Source organism: Tupaia chinensis, unplaced genomic scaffold (assembly GCF_000334495.1).
Source record: "Tupaia chinensis unplaced genomic scaffold, TupChi_1.0 Scaffold144058_1, whole genome shotgun sequence".
Taxonomy (NCBI): domain Eukaryota; kingdom Metazoa; phylum Chordata; class Mammalia; order Scandentia; family Tupaiidae; genus Tupaia; species Tupaia belangeri.
The window spans coordinates 1,817,395-1,827,590 of NW_006203910.1; positions in this window are offsets into that span (position 1 = coordinate 1,817,395).

Genomic DNA, 10,196 nt, shown 5'->3' on the forward strand with positions numbered 1-10,196 from the left:
CTGTGTCCTCATGTCTAAATCTTCATGAGCTTGTGACAGTAATCAGCATGGGTGCTGGGTCTGATCAACCAGCACTCCTGTGTCACAGAGACTTCCTAAGAGGGATGGTCCTCAGTTTCCCCTTCTATTAAAGAAAAAATAAGAATTTCCCAATCTGAGCATTGATAAGAGCTGAAATATTATAAAAGTAAGGTGCTTGGGGTACAAGGTCTATTTACATTGAAATGGCCCAAAGTAAGAGATACATCTTCAAACTTTGGTTATGGTAATTAAGCAACATTGGCCATAAGGCCAATGAGAGCCCTAAGACTTCTAAAATAAAACTCCCATTTAAAGGAAAGGTAAGGTTTTTAAAAATATTTATTTATTTTCCTATTATTTTTAAAATTTGTTACAGGGTACATAAGTTCACCAGACGGAGGAAGAAAGAGAGAGAGCATAAAAGTGAGAAAGCAAACTGCCACATCCAGGACTCAAACCATGGTTGGCCATGTGGGAGTCCAGTGCCTTAACCACCAGACCACCTGCTGTCCAGGGGGATAAGGTTTTTAACTTCAATACTTGAGATGTTTTGTAGGTGGAAACCGCTGGCTGTGAGCACAAAGACCCCAAGCTGAGTGACTTCAGAAACCCAAACAGAAATTTGATTATCTAAGGCAATCAAGAATGCCCATAAGGGGCCAGCAGATGGCATAGTGGTTAAGGTGCTGGACTTCCACGTGGACAACCACGGTTTAAGTGCTAAACCTGGCGGCTCAAAACTCACACCAGTTGCATGTGCACATGCATGCCCAAGATCCCAGGAGGAGAAGGGATTATAGTGTGGCCATTCCCCTGGGGTGACTTTTCACTTTTTCTCTGTCTCTGGCAAGCGCACACACCCTATAGCAAAAATCCTCTCAAAAAAAAGAAAGAAAAAAAAAAAAAAAAAAAAGAATGTAATGTCCTCTTGAACCGGTCATTAAATTGATCATGTACCTCAGACCTCTGCCCTTCATTTTGCTCGTAAAAACACATGTTGGGGGGGGAATCAGGAGAAAAAAAAAATACTGGGTTGTCCAAAAAGTCATGACTTGTTTTTCTTTCTTTCTGTTTTTTTCCTTTCTCTTTCTTTTTTTAGAGAAATTTTTTTGCTACAGGGCACATGCACTCACCAGAGAGACAGAGAGACAGAAAGTGAGAAATCACCCCGTAGGGGATTGGCTATACTGCAATCCCTTCTCCTCCACTCTCTTCTTAAGTTTGGGCATGCACACACATGTGCCCGGTGTGAATTTTAAGCCACTGGGTCCAGGACTCGAACCACGATCAACTATGTGTGAGTCCAGTGACGTAACCATTACACCATCTGCTGGTTCCCATGTCGTGTTTTTCTGTACAAAAATGCATCATGACTTTTTGGACAATCCAATAATAGATAAATATCTAAAAAAGAAAACAGCAAAAAAAAAGAAAAGTTATTTTTCATAGTGTAGACACACTTTTCACTTAAAGAAAAATAAAGTACAGTGAGAGAATAGCAGTGAGAAAAAAAGAGCATGTGGGAGGCACAGCAGGTGGTGTGGCCTTTAAGGTGCTGGACTCCTACATGGTTCGAGTCCCGGACCTGGTGGCTTGCTTTCTCACTTTCTCTCTCTGTCTGTGTGTGTGTGTGTGTGTCTATGTCTCTCTCCCTCTCTGGTGAGTGCATGTGTTCTAGACCAAGTTAAAAAATAATACTGGGGCTGGCAGGTGGCATAGTGGTTAAGGTGCTGGACTGCCACATGGCTGACTGCAGTTCAAGTCCCAGACATGGTGGCTTGCTTTCTCACTTCCCCTTTCTCTCTCTCTCTGTCTCTCTCTGGTAAAATTTAAAATAACAATAATAAGTAAAATAAATCTTTAAAAATAATAATAAATAAAATTAAATAATTCTAAAGAACAAATAACAAAAAATACGGCTATGGGGCACACCTTGGGGAGACCAGGTCTTTCTGGCATGAGCTGCCCGCTCTCTTCGCTTTGCGCATTGCAATAAAGCTGCCCTTTCCTTCATCACACTTGCGTCTGCAGTTTAGTTTGTAATGCTTGGGTGAAGTGAACGAACTTGATCTGAGTTCAGTAACACATACCCGAGCTGGGCTCATACATCTCACCCCGGGGTCTCAACCCCTGAGTCCCGAAAAGGGGAGCCAACTGCTCCCTTCTGTCCTGTGAGCCCCGTGGGCCTCTGTAATCTGCAGTCTGCTAGCGCTGTTCCCCAGTCTCTGAAAGACAAGTTTGGCCCAGGGAGAGATGAATTACCACCTGCTGCTCCACCCTCACTGGCTCCGCCTTTTAGATCTTCTAACACTGGGAGGCCGCCTCGGGCCACCCTGGCCTGTTCCCAGCCCTACAGTGATTTCCTGACTACAGCCCACCGCACTGAAGATCAGGGCTCCCTCTAGGCTGCCTGCCGCCTGGAGGAGGAGAGGAAAGGAGGGTGTCTGAGCCCTCCAGCTCCAGGCTTGGGGAGACAGAGAAGGAGCTGGGGAGGGGGAGGAGCTGGAGACCAGTCCAGGGCAGGCACCAGCCTCTCCCCACCACCTGAGCCCATCACTCCTAAACCCTGGGTGGGCTCCATGCCAAGTGACAGTGCAGGAAGGTAAGCTACAGGAATTCCGTGTTGGGTAAGAGGGGATGCAGAAGGCGCTCTGCAAGATGGCCCTGCCAGAGCTGGGGAGCAACCTGGCAGCTGTGCCAAGTCACTACCCCAACTTCCTTGGCATTCGGAAGCCCTTTAAACTTCCCAAAGTGCAGACATAGCGACAATACTAGTAAATCCTCCCGTGGGTTTGGACGGCCCTGAACTCACACCATGTGTGTTTCCCCATTTTTTTAGAGAGAGATTTTTTTCTATAGGGCCATTTTGCAGACAGGAAACGCGAACTCCACAAAGGGGTGGGCTCTGGCCAAGGACACCAGCGTCTGGCCAGGTGCTGGGGAGCCCAGCCAGAAGGGCAGGCAGCACCACGCAGGATCCCTCTGCCTACCTCCCAGCCCCCTCCTCCTCCTCTGAGCCCGTAGTGTGTTGTTGAGGGGGAGGTGAGAAGAGGTTTCTCCAGCCCAGTCAGCAGCCGTTAGCCACCTGGTTCACATCCTGCTCGATGCTTAAGCAGTTTGGCAAAGACGCCTGCCTCTGGGTCTGCAGTGCGTCCGCCGGAGACTGCTGTTACCTGTGGCTTTTGTGGTGGGGGAGGAAGAGGAGAGTGAGAGGTGGGGGTAGGGGTGTGAGGCTCCCAGGAGCTCAGTGGGGGAAGCACATGGGCTTGAGAATATACGTGTGAGCATGCGCGTGTGCAATGTGCACGTATGCACAGGCATGCCACGCCCAGCCAGCCATGTCCAGTCTGTGCTAAAGATGTTGTAACCTTGGGAGTGGGGGGTCAGGGGAGAGTTCCCTTATCAAACATGGTCCAGAAAAGTTAGGGCCAACACCTTTGCCCAGAAGAGCACAGTCAGGGAGTGGGAAAGAACTAAAGTCCTGGGGCAGAGAAGTCCCCCAGTCTGGGAGCAGCATGCCCAGTTTGCTGAGTGTAAGGTGACCCATGAGAGTTACCCACACTGGTGTTTGCATGCAAACACTGACCCACCTCACTGAGAAGCTCTAGTGCCCGAGGCTGGACCTCTGTTTGCTCTCTCACCTGCTGTCCCCACAAAGCCAGCTACTGCAAATAAAATTAAAGCCAACATCACCAATGATCATCACTACCATTGACGGGATGCTTGTGACGTACCAGGACGCAAAGGGCTTTCTGTGTGTTTTCTCATTTAGCCCTCACAACCTATGGGAAGGTCCTTTCACAAGGGGTCTTCGAAAAGTTCACACAACATGCCTATTATGAAAAAACTATGCGTGGATTTCCAAATGTTTGCACAAAAAATGAACTCATGCTTTAATTCTATTTCCCGCCAACTTTTTGCAATCTCCTGTATTCCCATTTTACAAGTGAGAGAACTGAGTGAGGCCCATAGAGAGGAACCAACTTGCTCAAGATCACTTTTTTTCATTAAGTAAATGACTAAAGCAGGATTCAAACGAGGCAGATGACTCCAGAACCCACTCTCTCAGAAAAGAGCAAGTACTACAGTTCTCACCACTTTACAGAGGAAAAAACTGAGCTCAGCTAACATCACGTGGCTGGTGGCCAACAGAGTCCAAGCCACACTGCCTCCTGAGAGCCTGCCCACCCAGATCTCTCCCATGTGCCCCGACACTTGTTCCCAGGGTTCTGGCAAGTCATGGGCAGCAAGAGGGCACAGGGCACCTGACCAAGACCCATCACAGACCTTTCAGCCTGAGGCAGCTTGTGGGTTCCCCATTCTCTGTTTGGCACAGGACCCAGGACTCTGCCTCATCTCTTCCCCTTAACTTAAACTGCCCCTTCCTACCTGCCATTTTGAAATTGAGAGCCCCAGCCCCAGAAGCAGTGCTGCAAAAAGGGCCACAGCAGCTTATATGTAGCTTCTCCATTCCCTGGGACCGAGATGGCCAGCAATGACTGTTCCTGCTCTAAGAGCTTTGCTCTGGGTCTGGCAGGGAGACATTCAGGGCACGCACTGTGGGGCTAACACACGCAGGGGCTCTTGTGACATCATTAGGAATTGAAGATAAATAAATAACTCCCCATTTGGGCCCACCCTTGTTTGTACAAGAGGTAGCCTATTTAACTGCAGTGCTGAAAGTCACATGGCTGACTGCAGGTTCGAATCCCCAGTTATCCAGGAAACATGCCAGGTGTGTGTGTGCTCAAGATCTTAATGAGCTGGAGGGCTGGGGGAAAGAGATTGTCATGTGACCAGGTCTCGTTGGGGATGCTTCTCTCTCTCTCTCTCTCTCTCTGTCAGTCTCTCATACACACACATACATATGCATGTACATGCTTCTTCATGAATAAAATAAACTTTTAAAGTAAATAGGGGCCAGCAGGTGGCATGGTGATTAAGGTGCTAGACTCCAACATGGCCTATCATGGTTTGAATCCCAGATCCAGTGGCTTGAAAATCACCCTGGGCACATGTGGATGTGTGCCCAAGTATCCTGAGAGGAGGTTGAAGGAGAAGAGATTGTGGTGTGGCCATCCCTCTTGAGACTTGATTTCTTTTTCCCTCTCTCTAGCGAGAACACACACCCTATGGGGAAAAAAAAAAAATAAAAAAATGTAAATAAGCAGGCCAGCCAACCAGCCAATAGCATGGTGTTTAAGCCACTGGACTCCCACCTCCCACATGGCCAACTGTGTTTTGAGTCCTGGACTTGAAAATCACACCAGGCGCATGTGAGTGCATGCCCAAAATATCCTGAGGGGAGAATGGAGAAGGGACTGTGGCATGGCCATCTCTGGGGTGGAGGGGCATTGTTTTATTTCTCTCTCTGGCAAACACACACACCCTATAGGAAACTTAAAAAGAAAAAGTAAATAGGTAACTTCCTGTCCTCTTGGGCTTTGCTTCGTTGTTCTTTTTAAGTTAATTTATTAATTTACTCGGAGAGAGCGGGAGCACACCTCGAGCAGGTACCACATGCCGTGATCTACCCTGTCCCAGACTGGCCTGTTTCACAGGTGCGTGCACACCTAGTGTGCTCAGGAGGTTCCCAGGACTTGAACACAGGATCCTTCCCATGTGAGTCCAATGTTACTCCTGCACCACCATCCCGGCCCTGGCTCTTTGCTTATATGCCGGAAGATGGGTTTACCAGGCCTCTCCTGCCTGTCAATTGCTGCTGTGGAGGAGGCCATGTGGATAAGCCCCATTTCCTAGGAGGTAGGGTTCTGGGAGCTCGGTCCCAGTTGTGCCAGCTGTGTGGCTTGGGCAAGTCGCTTCCCCTCTCTGGTCTTCAGTTATCCCGCCTGTAAATTACCCACACTGACTTCCTGGTGAGGTTACTAGGAGAGGCCCCTAAGACCCGGATGTGGCCACAGTCTGTAAACCAGGAAGCCACAACGAGATATGGTAATGCTAGTATTTGCCCAGCACAAATTCAACTCGAGCTTTGCCTTTGGCAGTAGGTACGGGAAAAGACTGGGGGTGCAAATTTTTATACAGTCAACACTAGAAAGGTGCTGGAGCAAGCATCTACTTTGTGTTGTTCCATCTATACTCTCTGGAGCCTGGGGTTCCTCAAAAATGCCTCAAGGGTTGTCAGGGAAAAGAAAACTCAGGCAAAAAGCAGCCCTAATGGACTTCCCATAAAATTGTACTTGAAGTTCGCTGCAGGCCTGGTGTCACGGGGACTCAACCTGTGCGCTCATTCAGGGACTTGCATTTAAAAGGGTTCCAAGCTTGGGGGACCAGCAGATGGCATAATGGTTGTCGCTGGACTACACGTAGTCAAACATGGTTCGAATCCCAGACTCTGCGGCTTAAAACTCACATCAGGCGCGTGTGCGTGTGTGCCCAAAATCCCGAGAGGAGAATGGAGGAGAAGGGATTGTGGCGTGGCCATCACCCCTGGGGGTGATTTTTCGATTTCTGTGTCTCTATCTCTGTCTCTCTGGCGAGCACATGCACCGTATAACAAAAATATGTCTCTAGGAAGAAGAAAAGAAGGGTCCCTCGCTTGGTAAAAATCCTCTCTTGTCTTGAAATTCTTCATAATCTTTAACAAGGAGCCCCACATCTCCATTTTTGTACCAGGTCCTGTGAGTGCCACCTCTAGTCCTGAATAGGAGCTCCATGACAAAGATTACTGCGTTCAAGCCCTTCGGTATACAGATGGGAAAACTTCAACAGTAGCCCAGAAAGAGGAAGGGACTTGCCCAAGGTCACGCGGCCCATTCGGGGTCAGAGCAAGGACCAGATCCCCAGCATCCTGACTCAGCTCTGTGATGGCTCCTTATTCACTTCAGTGTGTGCTCCTGTCACCCACTTCGTGCCTCCGTGAGGCCCAGGGAGACCTGTTTGAGGTCACCCAGCTATGACAACAATGGCGACAGTGGTACCGAGCTACATTTCGTGATGCCTCAAAGCCTTTGCAATAGTAAAGGGCATGGGTGGCCCAGCCACAACAGCATAGTGCTAGCACACTGCTCTGTGATGCTGGAGACATATGAACGATCAGAGGTTCAGTTCCCCAGCCAACCCATCCCTGCAGGTCACGCATGCATCTGTGATCCTGGCTGGCCGGGAAGGCTGGGGGTTAATCACAGTCTAAGATCCTATGGAAGGTGCCTTTCTCCCTCCCTCTCTCTTGCACACACACACACGCACGTGAAAGGAAAGAGAGAGAGAAGAGAGAGGAAGACAGGGAGGAAGAGAAACTAAAAAAGAAAGAAGAGGGCATGGGTAAGATGGCGGATGGGTACCCACTTACAGCAGTGGCCTAAATGGTTTGTTTCCTACGTGACACTCATCTGCCCTCCAGCTGTCTCCGTGTTCCTGTCTACATTCAACTCATGTTTATCACCTGGAACCTCGGAAGGGACCAGCCCTGCGACTCCTCACCCAGCTCACCCTTGTCACAGTGAATTTTACCAACTCACTGGGCACTTCCTCAAATCAGTGGTCGGGCATTTGTGGTGCCAAAATAAATAGACATATGAAAGATTCGATAGTAACCGTTTCCTCTCTGCCCATGGCACGTCACAGCTGGGAGTGGGAGGGGCCCCCCGAGCCCCCACTCTGCCAGCCTCTGCCCTGAGGCTGGCCCATCTCTTCACTTCCTAGTTTCTTTATGAAAAAGGAACTGAGCAAGCAGCTCCAGGGGGGTAGGCTGGCTGGTTGAGAAAGCCCCAGTGGTCCATGGCCAGGCCAAGAAGCTAAAAAGCCGTTTCCCTCCCAGCGGCTCCCAAGCAGCTTTCAAGCCTCTTGCCCAACCTAGCTCCTGTGATCTGGGATAGCCTTAGCTCAGCAACCCTGCCCTTGAGCCCACAGGATATGGGCCATGGGGTCACGTAGAGATATTTCATCGGAGCCACAAAGACACAGAGAAACAGGTGCCACGGGATGCTGAAGGGAGGAGGCCGCCTCTCCAAGTGGTAACCAAAGGCTTCCTGGCTTTGGCCAGAGGAGAAACTCCCCATGGAGCCTGGAGCAAAATGTTGTGCTTGCCTTTGGCTGGGCACCAGGCTGAGAGCGCTCCCTCTAGGCAGGTCATCTGAGAAGCAGCCCTGGTCGTGAGCACACAGCCCCGCAAGCTAGCCCCACTTATCACGGTTAGCATCTTTGCTAAGGCTCATTGCCAGTGACCTCACTTGCCGGAAGTCACACAGTCTATAGCTGATCAAATGCCAGCTTGAATCCAGTTCTACCTAACTTTTCTGGGAGGTGCTCTGCCCCTCCTCTGCCCTGCAGCCTAGACAACTGAAACCTTGTCACCTTGAGACAGAGTCCTAGGCAGAGCAGCCCGGCCCTTCCAGGCCCTTCCCAGCCCTTCCCACATAGAAACGCCCTCCAGTGAGTCATGAGTGTGTTTTGATCTGTGCACCAAAGTCCAGCCTCCATCACCGATGGTAATTGCTGCAGCTGCCTGCAAGTGTTTTTTGTTTTCAAACCAAGCCCTAGCTCCAGAGATGACTCCTTCCCTTCCTCCCATCAGCCCCTGCCACCAGGGGCTCCTCAGCATTCCCGAAGCTGAAAGTGCTGTGTGTCGTGTGTGTGTGCATGGATTTGAGAGCCTCGTGGCCCCTGCCTCATTGCTTTCCTCTGCCCTCCTTCTCCCCCTCTGCATTTTTTAAAAACATTTATTTGTTTATGTTAACATCTCTTTATTTATCTATTTATTTACTGTGATGTGGGGGCTGCCAGGTCTAGGACTTGAACAATGGTCAGCCATGTGGAAGTCCAACGCCTCAACCACCATGCCACCTGATGGCTCCCCTCCTGCAATTTTGCTCGTCCTACACTCCCTCCCTGACACGACCACTATGAAATTTGCTAACGGGCCGGGCTACTAAGATGGACTTCGTCTTGGAAATGTCCAGGTATTTTTAAGGGACTATGGGGTCTCTGCTTGGACATTTCTAGAGACAGGAAGTTCACGACTGACCAGGGCTGAGCTAGCACCATCTGAATGTCTCAAATGTCTTCCTTGGGATGAACCCAAACCTTCCATGTACCTGTCCCGCATCATTCCCAGCCACAACCACACAAAAGGCACTCCCCTCCTCTAGACAACAACCATTTGAAGTCAACTCGCGTCCCCACCCCCACCCTCTAAGCTGCATACAACAGATGTCTAGGACTTCACTTGTTGACAAGGGCTTCCGTATATGTCACATCCTGTCCCCAACCCTAGCTGTCGTGCCTATGATGCGATGTCCAGGTGCCCTCCCCTTCTTGTTCAGTCCTCTCTGGGCCTGATTCAAGGTGGCCCTGTGGCACCTAACATGGCCTCTACCCCACAGTCCTCTCACCTCCTGTTCAGGAACTCTGCACTGGTGGTTAATAGTGTGGGCCCTGGACCAAGGCCAGACCTGCCTTGGAAACTCAGGTCCCATCACTTACTTGCTGTGCGATGTTGAGCAACTCACTTCACTCCTCTGGGTCTTGGCTTCCTCCCTAGAAATGAGGGTAGCCATGGAGCCTGGCATCAGGTGGGGGTAAACTCCACCCCCTGCCACACAAAACTATCATTTTCAGCTGAATCTGTGGGAAGGTGAGGGAGAGGAAGCAAGACTGAAAATCTTTGGGAAGTTTTTTGTTTTTTTTTCCAAATCTCTCTTCCTTTCCAAACTCTTCCTACCTCAAACCGGAAATGCATCCATTCAGGAAGAAGGGGTGGTTTTAGATGTGTCTGACTCTCACCTTCCTCAAATAGCCCACCCATGATCATCGACAAATGAGACTCTCGGGACCAGCAGTTAGTGTAATGGCTATGTCGCTGGACTCCCACGTAGTCGACCGCGGTTCGCGTCCCGGACCCAGTGGCTTAAACTCACGCCAGGCGCGTGTGCGTGCGTGCCCAAGATCCCGAGAGGAGAATGGAAGAGAAGGGATTGCGGCGTGGCCATCCCCCCTGGGGGATGATTTCTCACTTTCTGTCTCTCTCTCTCTCTCTCTCTGTCTGGCGAGCGCACGCGCCCTACAGTGAAAACCTCTCAAAAAAAAAAAATGAGACTCTCTTGGGGTGTACAGGTGGGGTTTGCTCTGTATGAATACCACCTATGAGACAAAGACACTTTGGTGTCTGATAGTCCTACACACACCCTCTGAGGGTTCATCTCCTCCTCACTATC